General features: G+C 43.2%; 1 pseudogene; it reads left to right on the forward strand.

Annotated features, from left to right (window-relative positions):
- The window catches only part of LOC137643782 (adenylate kinase-like), a 60,020-nt pseudogene that overhangs the window by 38,413 nt on the left and 7,693 nt on the right, over window positions 1-13,914 (forward strand).

A 13,914-nucleotide genomic window follows, 5' to 3' on the forward strand; every position in this document is an offset into this window, starting at 1 on the left:
GGTTTTCGAAGGAGGCAGCTAGAGCGATCGCGAGGGCTAGAAGATACTCTACCATCAGGATTTATCAATCTAAATGGGAGGTATTTAGAGACTGGTGCAAGTCCTCCTTTATTTCCTCTTCCAGTACCTCTGTAGCGCAGATTGCAGATTTTCTGCTTTATCTGAGAAGTGGTCGCTCCCTTTCTGCATCTACCATTAAAGGCTACAGAAGCATGTTAGCTTCTGTTTTCAGGCATAGAAATTTGGATCTATCTAATAACAAAGATCTTCAAGACCTTCTTAAGTCTTTCGAGACTTCCAAGGAGCGTCATATTTCTACTCCTGCTTGGAACTTGGACGTGGTCCTGCAGTTCCTTATGTCAGACAGGTTTAAACCGTTAAGTTCGGCCTCCCTGAAGGATCTTACCCTCAAGACTCTTTTCTTGGTGAGCTTGGCTTCTGCGAAAGGGTTAGTGAGATACACGCTTTTAGCAAGAATGTCGGCTTCTCCGCTAATAAAGTAGTATGCTCTCTTCAGCTTGGTTTTTTGGCCAAAAATGAACTTCCGTCTCGTCCATGGCCTAAATCGTTTGAACTTCCCAGTCTATCTGAGATTGTTGGGAATGAAGTTGAAAGAGTGCTGTGCCCCGTTAGAGCTCTTAATTTTATTTATCTAGAACTAAACTGCTGTGAGGTTTTTCAGAGGCCTTATGGTGCTCCGTTAAAAAGCCCTCTTTGCCTATGTTGAAAAATGCGTTGTCTTATTTTATTAGACTCTTGATTTGAGAGGCGCACACTCATTTAAGTGAGAAGGATCGTAATTTGCTTAAAGTTCAGGCTCTTGAAGTTAGAGCGGTAGCAACTTCAGTAGCATTCAATCAAAATAGATCCCTTAGAAGTATTATGGACGCGACCTTTTGGAGAAGCAAGTCTGTGTTCGCTTCATATTACTTGAAAGATGTCCAGACTCTTTATGAGGACTGCTACACGTTAGGACCATTCGTAGCAGCGAGTGCAGTAGTGGGTGAAGGTTCTACCACTACTTTCCCTTGATCCCAATATCCTTTTAATCTTCTCTTGAAATTTTTAATATTGTTTTGGGTTGTACGGGAGACTAAGAAGTCTTTTGCAATCTTTTGATTTGGCGGGTGGTCAAAATATTGTTTCTTGAGAGCGCCCATATTAAGGGTATTGATGAGGTCCTGTTGTAGGGGTGTTCACCCTGATTATAACAGCTCCTAGAAGTCTTTCAGCATCCTGAGAGGATCGCTGGGCTTCATAAGGATAGCGGACTAATGAGTCAGAGTATTCATCAGAGTCAGCTTCCTTATCAGGTACCTATACTTAAGTTTGTTTTTTGAATATTTGTCAAAAACTCTTGAGCATATACGCCTTTATTGTTTTAATACTGGTCTCTACCCACCACCATGGGTGTGAATCAGCTATATGTATATTCACCGGCTAATTTTAATATTTAAAAATGATATTTTCAATTTAAAATAAATTTTTGAATATACTTACCCGGTGAATATATATAATTAAAGGCCCTCCCTTCCTCCCCGATAGAGACCCTACGGACTGAGAGGAACTGAATTTATGGAGAAGTATATGCGGTATCTGGCCGATAGTTGGCGCTGGTGGGCACACCCGGCAGCCTTCATGGCGATCGCTCGCGAGTTTTTGGAATCTGTCGACCGTCGGAGACGTAAGCTATATATATATTCACCGGGTAAGTATATTCAAAAATTTATTTTAAATTGAAAATATCATATTTATCACTTTCATCATGCGCGTTAAATGCCTTCGTTTGTTTATTACGATCGAAGATGGAGCGTACTTTATGATGCCGCCGTTTCAGGCGGCGTCATAAAGAAAAATATTTCATTTGGAAGTCCTAAAAAAACTTAAGTAAAACATTGGTAATAACAAAATCAACATACTGTATAATCAATATAATCGATGCAAAAACTAACCTATACACAGATGTGTAAATGCGTTTGTTTCTTCATTATGATCAGAGATAAACGTAAACAAAACATTGGTTGCCATTTTTTATCGTGCTTTTTGGCGGGTTTAGGAAACGCATGATATAAAATTGCCTTTAATATTCGTGCCTGTTTTAGTTTAGGGTACTGTAGTACTGTACATGCATTAAGTGTTCTGTACATTAAAGGGTAGTTTGTTAACAGTACTACGTACGAGGGAAGGTTTTAAAAGTCTGAATATACATGTTAAATAAATACGTAAATATGGTGTCCCTACTTCGCGGATTTTCACCTATCGCGGTCGGGTCTGGAACCTATCTACCGCGATAAACGAGGGCTCACTGTATACTACAAGCTGGCCTCCACCTTAACCTCTGAATCGGTAAGTAGAATTATTCTTAGCCTTTTTTTACAGACTTGGTAAGTGGAGTTACAATTTATTACAATTAATTAATTTTAATTGCATCATTTTATTTTGCTCCTCGCATGCCCTCTTCTAGGGCCTCGTGTTCGGAGGCTCCTGGTCCCCCCCTCTTTTCTCTTCGGCATGAAAATTCCTTACCTTCACTAATAGTCTGTTCTCTTTCAGAGCTCTGAGCCTGCTAAGACTTCGGCTTTAGCGACCCTCAAGGTCTGGATTGGCGGCTTCGCCCGGAATGTAAAGGCTAAGCAACCTTACATTTTATCTGAACAATGGTGTTCTCTCCTTTATCCGCTTGCAAAAACATCAGCTGCGGTCCCCAAGGAGTTGGCAGACCCCATCATCGAAAATATTGAGTCCTTGCTTTTGGCCCCGGACCAAGAAGAGACGAGGGGGACGATAACGGAAGACGTCGCAACCCTTAATTTAGACGTAGAACCCATGGTTCTTGAGGAACCCGACATAGGTAGGGAGATAGGTGAGTCAGGTGGGTCCCGGGCTGAGATTCCTCTCCTCAGCCCGACTTTCTCTTCTACTTCAAACCAATCTGCCTTTCAAGGTTTTCCGGGGACTTCCGGTGCTGATCTCCAGCTCCGGTCTGTGATCCCCAAGGTTAAGGCTCACCGCAGGCCTTTGCATAAGACCCACAAGTCTTCAAAGTCATCGAGGTCGTCCAAATCTTCCTCCACTAGAGTCCCCAAAGACTCGGTCGCCGTGCCCTCGACTTCTCAAGGACCGGTCTCTGGTTCGGCATCCGTTCCCCCTCCGGCGGGACCATTTAACCCGGCGGATTTCTCGGAGACGATGTTGTCTTCGCACACTCAGCAAGCCATCGTGACTCTTCAACAACAGCAAGAAAAGGTTGCAAATGTCGAGAACCTAGTCCAGGGACTCATGCGTTTGGGGCTGCCACAACAGCAGCAATATGCCATCCCCGACGCCTCTAAGCTCCCACCGTTTACAAAGAGTAACCCCTGGAGGTTAGCTCTACATGCCCCCCTCTCGGATGGCATGTTGTCCATCGAAGGTTTCGGAACTCGACCGATTGAAGACTTTGAGTTCTACCCGCCGGGTCTGCAATTTCCCTTTCCCGGCTTCGCTTGCTTGACTGATTAGTCTCTGATCCGCCTAGATAAAGTCCCTAAGGAGACTGTGATCTTCCCCAAGGAACAGACCCAGTCTGTTTTGGTCCGCGCCTTCAACAAGTGGGATTGTGTGAACACAATGCTCACACCCCATAAGAACTCGTACACTATGTTTGTGATAGACGAGCATACCGCTACTCCATGCACAACCAAAATCATGGAGATAGCCTATCAGGCTTCCAAGGAAGAGAAGCCCTTACCTCAGCTTCGAGAGATGGAATTGACTTCCCTTCTCTTTCCTGGTGACCATGAGTGCTGGCGGAACGCCCCGTCTACCTTTACGGTAGGCAAACTGACCCCGGACTGTGCCTTGACGCAGTTCAGTGAACACCTCCCCAAGCTACCGGAGTCCCTAATCAAAATAGAGTTTGAGACCCGGTGTAGGCTCAATAGATCCATTAACTCTACTGCTCTATCAGAGATGACCGTTGCCACTTACGACGAGGAACCTATCTTTAAGGTCCTCACGAAGTCACTTCTGCAAACTTTGTTGATTGATGCATATGACTTCCATAATGCCAGATTCCGTTGCCGACGACATGTATTGTCGGAGGCTACTATTCGGCATGAACCCAATAGGCTCATCAAAGCCCCGGTCTGGGGTCCGGACCTCTTCCCGGAGGATATGGTTAACACTGTTCTCAGCGAGGCAGCTCGAGTTAACCAAAGCCTCAAGGTTAGGTGGGGCCTAGTTTCCAAAAGGAAATATGAACCTACTGGTGCTCCAGCTCGTGGCAGGAAAAAGTTGAGGCCCTTCCACTCCTCGCAGTTCAGACAGCCTCTTCAAGTAGTGCAACCTGTCCCGGTTCAGTCTGTCCCTGTTTCACAGGGCTCCCAGCCTTCTACCTCTAAGGGCCAATCCCAACAGCAGTATGTGTTGGTCCCTCAGACACAAGTCGCATCGACTTCGTTTGCTGCCTCCCCCGCCTCCAACCCCACTTACGAATCTCAGGGTTCTTTCCAAGGCTACCAGCGCCACAGGGGTTCCAGAGGTGCCTTTCGTAACTGAGGTGGCGGAAGGGGTTCCCACCGAGGCAAGGCTTTCCGCGGAGGCAGATGCGGCAAATCATCATCAAGCCATTGAGAAGTTGCAGGTAGGAGGGAGACTATACAAATTTCGGGACCATTGGAAGTTCAGCAATTGGGCTTCCAGCATAATTTCCAAAGGTCTGGGGTGGAGCTGGTTACAAGGACCCCCTCCACCAAACAGTTTCTACCAACTCCCGACAGAAGAGCTACGTTCATTTACAAAGGATCTGTTGCAAAAGAATGTAATCCAAAGCATGCATCGCTTAAAATTTCAAGGTTGCTTATTCAGCGTGCCAAAGAAAGGTTCAGACAAACGAAGAGTAATCCTGGACCTGTCTTGTCTAAACTCCTTCATTCGTTGCGAAAAATTCCACATGCTTACCGTCTCGCAGGTGCGGACCCTACTTCCCCGTGGGGCCGTCACCACCTCCATAGATCTTACAGATGCCTACTATCACGTTCCAATAGCAAGGCATTTTTTGCCCCTTTTTAGGCTTCAAGCTGGGCAAACAAGCCTATGCTTTCAAGGTGATGCCATTTGGGCTTAACATAGCGCCCAGAATCTTCACCAAACTAGCAGAGACGGTGATTCAGGAACTTCGAACCCAAGGGATTCAAATAGTGGCTTATCTCGACGATTGGCTGATCTGGTCGAACAACGTCCGAAACTGCCACATGGCGACGAACAGGGCCCTCTCCTTCCTTCGACGTTTAGGATTTCAGGTCAACCTCAAGAAATCCCGTCTGGTCCCGGAGACCAAGTTTCAGTGGCTGGGGCTACAATGGGACCCAAATTCCCATACATTGTGCCTGCCAAAAGCCAAAAGGAAGGAAATAGCGAGGAACACGAAACAGTTTCTCAGGGACAAGTTGACATCCAGAAGGAACCAGGAAAGAATACTAGGTTTCTTACAGTTCGCCTCCGTCACAGACATCGTCCTAAAGTCCAAACTAAAGGACATAAACAGAGTGTGGCGCTCCAGAGCGACCAAGAAACGTTGAGACAGGCGAGCTCGCCTTCCCCCAATCCTGAGGAAAAGTCTGCAGCCATGGACGAAGGTCAAGAATCTTTCCAAGTCAGTTCCCTTGCAATATCCTGCCCCGGGACTCGTCGTTCATACAGACGCCTCCCTAACAGGGTGGGGAGGTTACTCTCAACACAAGAAAGTCCAAGGGTTATGGTCTCCGATATTTCAACAAATGCACATAAATGTCCTAGAGGCCATGGCAGTCTTGCTTACCTTAAAACGTCTCAGCCCAGCCAGGAATCTCCATATCAGACTGGTCCTCGACAGCGCAGTCATAGTCCACTGCATCAACAGAGGAGGCTCCAGGTCAGCGCACATAAACCACGTTATGTTGGCGATTTTCTCCATGGCAACATCATACAAGTAGCATCTATCAGCAGTCCATCTGGCGGGGGTCCGGAATGTAGTGGCGGACGCACTTTCCCGGACGACCCTGTTGGAGTCGGAGTGGTCACTGGACAATCGAGCCTTCCAATGGATCTTATCTCAGGTCCCGGGTCTCCAGGTGGATCTGTTTGCGACGGAATCCAATCGCAAACTAGAATGTTACGTAGCCCCCAACCTAGACCCTCAGGCTTATGCCATGGACGCTATGTCACTAGACTGGAACATTTGGAAGACGATTTATCTGTTTCCTCCGATAAATCTCCTGCTGAAAGTACTGCACAAGCTCAGATCTTTCAAGGGCCGAGTGGCTCTGATAGCCCCCAATTGGCCCAAAAGCAACTGGTTTCCCTTGTTACTAGAGCTAGGCCTCCGCCCCCGGCGGATACCCAATCCTGTTCTAACACAAGTAGTACAAACGCGCAATGTGTTAGCTTCCTCAAGGATTCTGAATGCCCTAACTTTATGGACTTCGTGAAGTTCGCAGCTCAAAAGGGTGCAAACATCGACCCTCTGAATACCCTATTCCTGGAATCAGACAAAAGAGAATCCACCCTCCGTCAATATGACTCAGCCGTCAAAAAACTGGGAAAGTTTTTGAAAGACTCACAAGTTGAGAAAATGACGATGAACCTAACTGTGACATTCTTTAGAACTCTCTTTGAATCGGGCCTAGCAGCCAACACGATTACTACGATCAAATCAGCCTTGAAAAAGATCTTCCATGTCGGCTTTGACATTGATCTGACGGATTCATACTTCTCTTCCATTCCAAGAGCTTGTGCCAGACTGAAACCATCAACTCGCCCTAGCGCAGTTTCTTGGTTCTTGAACGATGTCCTAAAGCTAGCCTCTGACACTTTGAATGAATCTTGTAACTATATGGCATTGTTAAGAAAGACACTTTTTCATTTGAGCCTCGCCTCTGGCTCTAGAATCTCAGAATTGTCGGCCCTGTCTAGAGACCCAGGTCATATAGAGTTTCTCCCTTCGGGTGAGGTCCTTCTCTCCCCTAACAAAGTATTCCTGGCTAAAAATGAGGACCCCCAAAACAGGTGGTCTCCCTGGAAGATTGTTCCACTTCCTCGGGATCCATCCCTGTGTCCAGTTACCACCCTGAAATCCTACTTAAGTAGAATGTCCACTACTTCCACAGGGCCCTTATTTATTAGAGAGAATGGAGGAACTATTACCCTTAAAGGAATTAGACAACAAATTCTTTATTTTATTAAACAAGCTAATCCTGAGTCATTCCCACATGTCCATGATATTCGAGCTGTTGCTACTTCAATTAACTTCTTCCATCATATGAAATTTGATGAGCTCACAAAATATACGGGTTGGAAGTCCCCTAAAGTTTTTAAACGCCACTACCTAAAACCTTTAGAAGCTCTTAAATTTGCAACAGTAGCAGCTGGAAATGTAGTTCCTCCTGAAGGCTCTGAGTCCTAATCACAACGTCTTGCTCTGTCCTCTTTCCCTCCTGCCTGGCTTTCTTATTGTTCCTACCTGGTTTGGTTTGTCCTTTGCCATACACCCTTATGGTGTATTATTTTTATTTTACATTGATATATGTTCTACGAATTGTTTTGATTCATACATTCTTAACCCCTCGAGCTGATTTTATTTTAATTTTGATATGTGGCCGCGGGGGCATATAAAAATTAGATTAGCGCCAACGTTATCCCTGCGTGTCGTAAGAGGCGACTAAAAGGGACGGGACGAGGGGGCTGGAAACCCCCTCTCCTGTATCTACATCTTGTGAGACAGCAACAAAGAGATAGAGCTGGGGGGAGAGTGACTGCTCCCTGCACTCTAGTTTTGGGGTGTTTGAATGTGCGTGGATGTAGTACGATAGAGAGTAAAAGATGTGAAATTGGAAGTATGTTTAGGAATAGAAGGATGGATGTATTGGCCTTGTGTGAGACGAAGATAAAAGGAAAGGGTGAAGTGATGTTTGGTGAAATGTCTGGTAGAGTGTCTGGGATTGAAAGGGGAAGAGCGAGAGAGGGTGTGGCTTTATTGCTGAGTGAATGGATGACAGGTAAAGTAGTGGAATGGAAGGAGATATCATCTAGGTTAATGTGGGTAAGGGTTAGGTTGGGTAGGGAATGTTGGGCGTTTGTCAGTGCGTATGGGCCAGGTAGTGAGAAAAGTGAAGAAGAGCGGAATGAGTTCTGGAATGAATTAACTAGGTGTGTAGAAGGACTGGGTAGAAGGAATTATGTAGTTGTCATGGGTGACTTAAATGCTAGAGTGGGCACTGGAGAGGTAGGTGTCATTGGGAAGTATGGCGTACCAGGTGAAAATGAGAGTGATGAGAGACTGGTGGATATGTGTGTTGAGCAAGAGATGGTGATAAGTAATAGCTTTTTCAAAAAGAAAGATAAAAATAAGTATACATGGGTAAGAGTGGCAAATGGAAGAGTAGTAGAATGGGCATTAATGGATTATGTGTTGATAACTAAAAGAATGTTTGGAAGATTGAAAGACGTGCACATGTTTAGGGGTATGGCTAACGGTATGTCTGATCACTTTTTGGTGGAAGGAAAATTAGTTGTAGCAAAAGAGTGGGGGAATAGAGTAGGTGAATGTAAAAGGGAGCTAGTGAGGGTTGAAGAGCTAATAAAACCGGGGGTAAAAAGTAAATATCAGGAAAGGTTGAAAATGACATATGACGCAGTGAAAGTAAGAGAAACTGGCAATTTAGAGGAGGAGTGGAAGGTAGTAAAAGAAAATTTTGTTGGGATTGCAAGTGATGTGTGTGGCAAGAAGGTTGTTGGAGGCAGCATGAGGAAGGACAGTGAATGGTGGAATGAAGGAGTGAAGGTAAAAGTGGAAGAGAAAAAGAGGGCTTTTGAAGAATGGCTGCAGAGTAATAGTGTAGAGAAGTATGAAAAATATAAAGAGAAAAATGTGGAAGTAAAGCGCAAGGTATGTGAGGCAAAGAGGGCAGCTGACCTGAGGTGGGGTCAGGGATTGGGTCATTCATATGAAGAGAATAAGAAGAAGTTTTGGAAAGAAATGAAGAGAGTAAGGAAGGCTGGCTCAAGAATTGAAGAGACAGTGAAAGATGGAAATGGGAGGTTGTTAAAAAGAGAGGAGGCAAGGAAAAGATGGGCGGAATATTTTGAAAGTTTACTGAATGTTGAGGATAATAGGGAGGCAGATATAATTGCTGTTGCAGGTGTTGAGGTGCCAGTGATGGGAGATGAGAATGAGAGAGAGATTACAATAGATGAAGTGAGGAGAGCACTAGATGAAACGAGAGTAGGAAAAGCGTCTGGTATGGATGGTGTGAGAGCCGAGATGTTGAAGGAAGGGGGTGTGACTGTACTTGAATGGTTGGTGAGATTGTTTAATATGTGTTTTGTGTTGTCAATGGTACCAGTAGATTGGGTTTGTGCATGTATTGTACCACTATATAAGGGTAAGGGAGATGTGCATGAGTGTTGTAATTCAAGAGGTATTAGTTTGTTAAGCGTAGTTGGAAAAGTGTATGGTAGAGTAATGATTAATAGGATCAAGGAAAAAACAGAGAATGTAATCTTAGATATACAGGGTGGTTTTAGAAGAGGTAGGGGTGTACGAATCAGATTTTTACAGTAAGGCAGATATGCGAGAAATATTTAGCAAAAGGTAAGGAGGTGTATGTTGCGTTTATGGATCTGGAGAAAGTGCATGATAGAGTTGATAGGGAAGCAATGTGGAATGTGATGAGGTTATATGGAGTTGGTGGAAAGTTGTTGCAAGCAGTGAAAAGTTTCTACAAAGGTAGTAAAGCATGTGTTAGGATAGGAAATGAAGTGAGTGATTGGTTTCCGGTGAGAGTGGGGCTGAGACAGGGATGTGTGATGTCACTGTGGTTGTTTAACTTGTATGTTGATGGAGTGGTGAGAGAGGTGAATGCTCGAGTGCTTGGACGAGGATTAAAACTGGTAGACGAAAATGACCATGAATGGGAGGTAAATCAGTTGTTGTTTGCGGATGATACTGTACTGGTTGCAGACGCGAAAGAGAAGCTTGGCCGATTAGTGACACAATTTGGAAGAGTGTGTGAGAGAAGGAAGTTGAGAGTTAATGTGGGTAAGAATAAGGTTATGAGATGTACGAGAAGGGAAGGTGGTGCAAGGTTGAATGTCATGTTAAATGGAGAGTTACTTGAGGAGGTGGATCAGTTTAAGTACTTGGGGTCTGTTGTTGCAGCAAATGGTGGAATGGAAGCAGATGTACGTCAGAGAGTTAATGAAGGTTGCAAAGTGTTGGGGGCAGTTAAGGGAGTAGTAAAAAATAGAAGGTTGGGCATGAATGTAAAAAGAGTTCTGTATGAGAAAGTGATTGTACCAACTGTGATGTATGGATCAGAGTTGTGGGGAATGAAAGTGACGGAGAGACAGAAATTGAATGTGTTTGAGATGAAGTGTCTAAGGAGTATGGCTGGTGTATCTCGAGTAGATAGGGTTAGGAACGAAGTGGTGAAAGTGAGAACGGGTGTAAGAAATGAGTTAGCAGCTAGAGTGGATATGAATGTGTTGGCCATGTTGAGAGAATGGAAAATGGCTGTCTGCTAAAGAAGGTGATGAATGCAAGAGTTGATGGGAGAAGTACAAGAGGAAGGCCAAGGTTTGGGTGGATGGATGGAGTGAAGAAAGCCCTGGGTGATAGGAGGATAGATGTGAGAGAGGCAAGAGAGCGTGCTAGAAATAGGAATGAATGGCGAGCGATTGTGACTCGGTTCCGGTAGACCCTGGTGCTGCCTCCGATGCCTTAGGTGACAGCGGAGGTAGCAGCAGTAGGGGATTCAGCATTATGAAGCTTCATCTGTGGTGGATAATGTGGGAGGGTGGGCTGTGGCACCCTAGCAGTACCAGCTGAACTCGGTTGAGTCCCTTGTTAGGCTGGAGGAATGTAGAGAGTAGAGGTCCCCTTTTTTATTTTGTTTCGTTTGTTGATGTCGGCTACCCCCCAAAATTGGGGGAAGTGCCTTGGTATATGTATGTATGTATTATATTTGCAGTTCTGCTTGATTTATGATCATCCCTGTATGGGATTTTTTACCATGTATTTATTACTATTCATACCTTGTGGATTACTTACCTTCGGGTTACCTTATTAATTGTTTTCAGTAGATTTTCTCCACTCATAACCATGTTGATCACTTGCCTATGGGATTCCTATCCCTGCTGTTTTGTTATTAAATTTCACCATGTATTGCTATTTTTGTGTTATTTTCTCCCCAGGTAGTTAGCCATATTGGGTCCTTATTCTCTGGCACTATTTCACTGGGCGGCACAGGTCAGAGCCCAGAAAAGGGATTTTGACGTAGGAAAAATCTATTTCTGGGCAAGACCCCTGTGCCGCCCAGTGAACCCAACCGTCCCTCCCTTCCGGGCCCCAATCTGGGGTGCTATAGGAGTGACGTCACTAGAGTGGGTGGGATCGTTCATAGTAGCGATTGGAGTTAGGATGTTGAACGGCTCCTCGCTGTTCGGGGATGTTGACAGGAGATATCTAAATGGTGCGAGACCTCTGGTTGTGATTTATCACGCCCCAGTATTATACCGACACCTTTTGAAGGTGAGCGAGCTGGGTTCAACCTAGCATTCCTATACAATTTTTTCTCTGGTAAAATTCATAGCAGTTATTACCTTAGAAATTATGTAAAAGGAGCATTTCACTGGGCGGCACAGGTCTCTCGCCCAGAAATAGATTTTTCCTACGTCAAAATCCCTTTATTATTATTATTATTATTATTATTATTATTATTATTATTATTATTAGATAGGAAAGGTCCCCTTTTTTCATTTGTTTTTTTATGTCAGCTACCCCCCAAAATTGGGGGAAGTGCCTTGGTATATGTACGTATGTACTGTATTATTATTATTACTAGCCAAGCTACAACCCTAGTTGTTAAAGCAAGATGCTATAAGCCCAAGGGCTCCAACAGGGAAAAATAGCCTAGTGAGGAAAGGAAATGGAAATAAATATAAGAAATAATTAACAATTAATAAAATATTTTAAAAACAGTAACATCAAAATATATATTTCCTAATATAAACTATAAGAAGACTTCGTCAGCCTGTTCAGCATAAAAACATTGGCTGCAAGTTTGAACTTTGGAAGTTCTTCAGTACAAATGGTTGTTGCCCATGAAAGTTCTAAAATGATAGAATATGGGAACTTCTAGGAGAAGGACACTCCAAAATCAAACCACTGTTCTCTAGTCTTGGGTAGTGCCATAGCCTCTGTACCATGGTCTTCCACTGTCTTAGTTTAGAGTTCTCTTGCTTGAGGGTACACTCTGGCACACCATTCTTTTGAATTTCTCTTCCTCTTGTTTTGTTAAAGTTTTTACAGTTATATAGGAAATATTTATTTTAATGTTGTTACTTTTCTTGAAATGTGTTATTTTTCCTTATTTCCTTTCCTCACTGGGCTATTTTCCCTGTTGGGGCCCCTGGGCTTATAGCATCTTGCTTTTCCAACTAGGGTTGTAGCTTAGCAAATAATAGGAATAGTAATAGTAATATTCTTTCAAGTGCTTTGTTTTATTGATAAGTGGAAGATCATTTCAAGCATTGTCAGAATATGTAATTTGTAATGATTTTAATTGTTATACGTATGTATTTTTATAGTTTTTATTTTTGTTATAATGTTGCAATATTATTTTTAAGTATTTTTTTTCTAGAATTTTGATATAGGTTTTTTTTTTATTGTAGAATATGGGATTGTAATAATAATTTTTATCTTTAGCTATCTATTCAAGTACTGTATATCTAAACCCATAAAAAGTTTGTGAACCCAATTTGTTTACACTTCTTGTACTGTGGATTTAAAAGTTCTATGTATAGAAATATGGAGTTCCTAAACCTTCTACACAATTTGAAATGCATTTTAATGGCTTAAGGCCTTCATCCTCCTGATATATCACTACTGTATAGGATATTGGAAATACGTTCAGGATGACCTGGAGGGCGCGCGTAGTAGGTGTCGGTGGGGTAGTCAAACTGTGTTCTCTAGGGCCTGTCACTGCCCTCCCCTTTGATGAAGGGATTATCTAAATGGAAGACAGCCTGTGAATAGTGGTTTTCACACGCCCCTGTTGTATACACGACACCCACAAGGTGATCGCGCGAGGTTAGTAACCTCTGCATTCCATGCTTCTATCTTTCTCTAGTATATTTGGAAGATTTATATTAGAAAAGTGTAAAGAAGGACTTCTTTCACCGGGCATCACAGGTCTCTTCCCAGAAATAGATTTTTCCTTCGTCAAAATCCCTTTTCTACCTTGAATGCTAAGAGATTAAAAGCCAATATTGATGTTAATTCTTTGAATATTTGTAAAAGTATAGCTTTTGAATGGTACTTTTGGTTTTATATTTTGACTGAAAGGTTTGTGTTAGTGAATGTAAAAGTCCAGCTAAATGCCAAGCATAGTCATCAATTCTTTCCTAAGTAGATTTCTGTTTCAACTGAACTTTTCAATGCATATATTACGGCTCTTGGAGCAAAATATCTAGGAGTACTATCTGATTTCAAAACCAAAATTGCATTTGCGTTCTTTACCGTACCAACTTTATCTTCAAATACGTCTTGAAACTGTGATAAGATATGGTCCACTGACACTTTATTCTTTTTCTTATTTTGTATTTACTATGTAGTGCTTTCTTATATTTAAATCTGTAGAAATAACGTTAATAGTGGAATTTGTTTCTCTTGTATGGCAGGTAACTGGTGAGCCTTTGATTAGGAGGTCCGATGATAATCCAGAAACCCTGATGAAGAGACTTTCAGCGTATCACAAATCTTGTTGATTATTATGCCAGAAAAGGTAAGTTTTCTCTTCCTTATTAATTTTACATATGTGTATACTACTAGAAGAGTTTGAAGACCCAGGCCTACAATGCTGAGGACTATGAAGCGTGAAGTAGGTGGTGAAGAGT

Source organism: Palaemon carinicauda, chromosome 1, assembly GCF_036898095.1.
Source record: "Palaemon carinicauda isolate YSFRI2023 chromosome 1, ASM3689809v2, whole genome shotgun sequence".
Taxonomy (NCBI): Eukaryota; Metazoa; Arthropoda; class Malacostraca; order Decapoda; family Palaemonidae; genus Palaemon; species Palaemon carinicauda.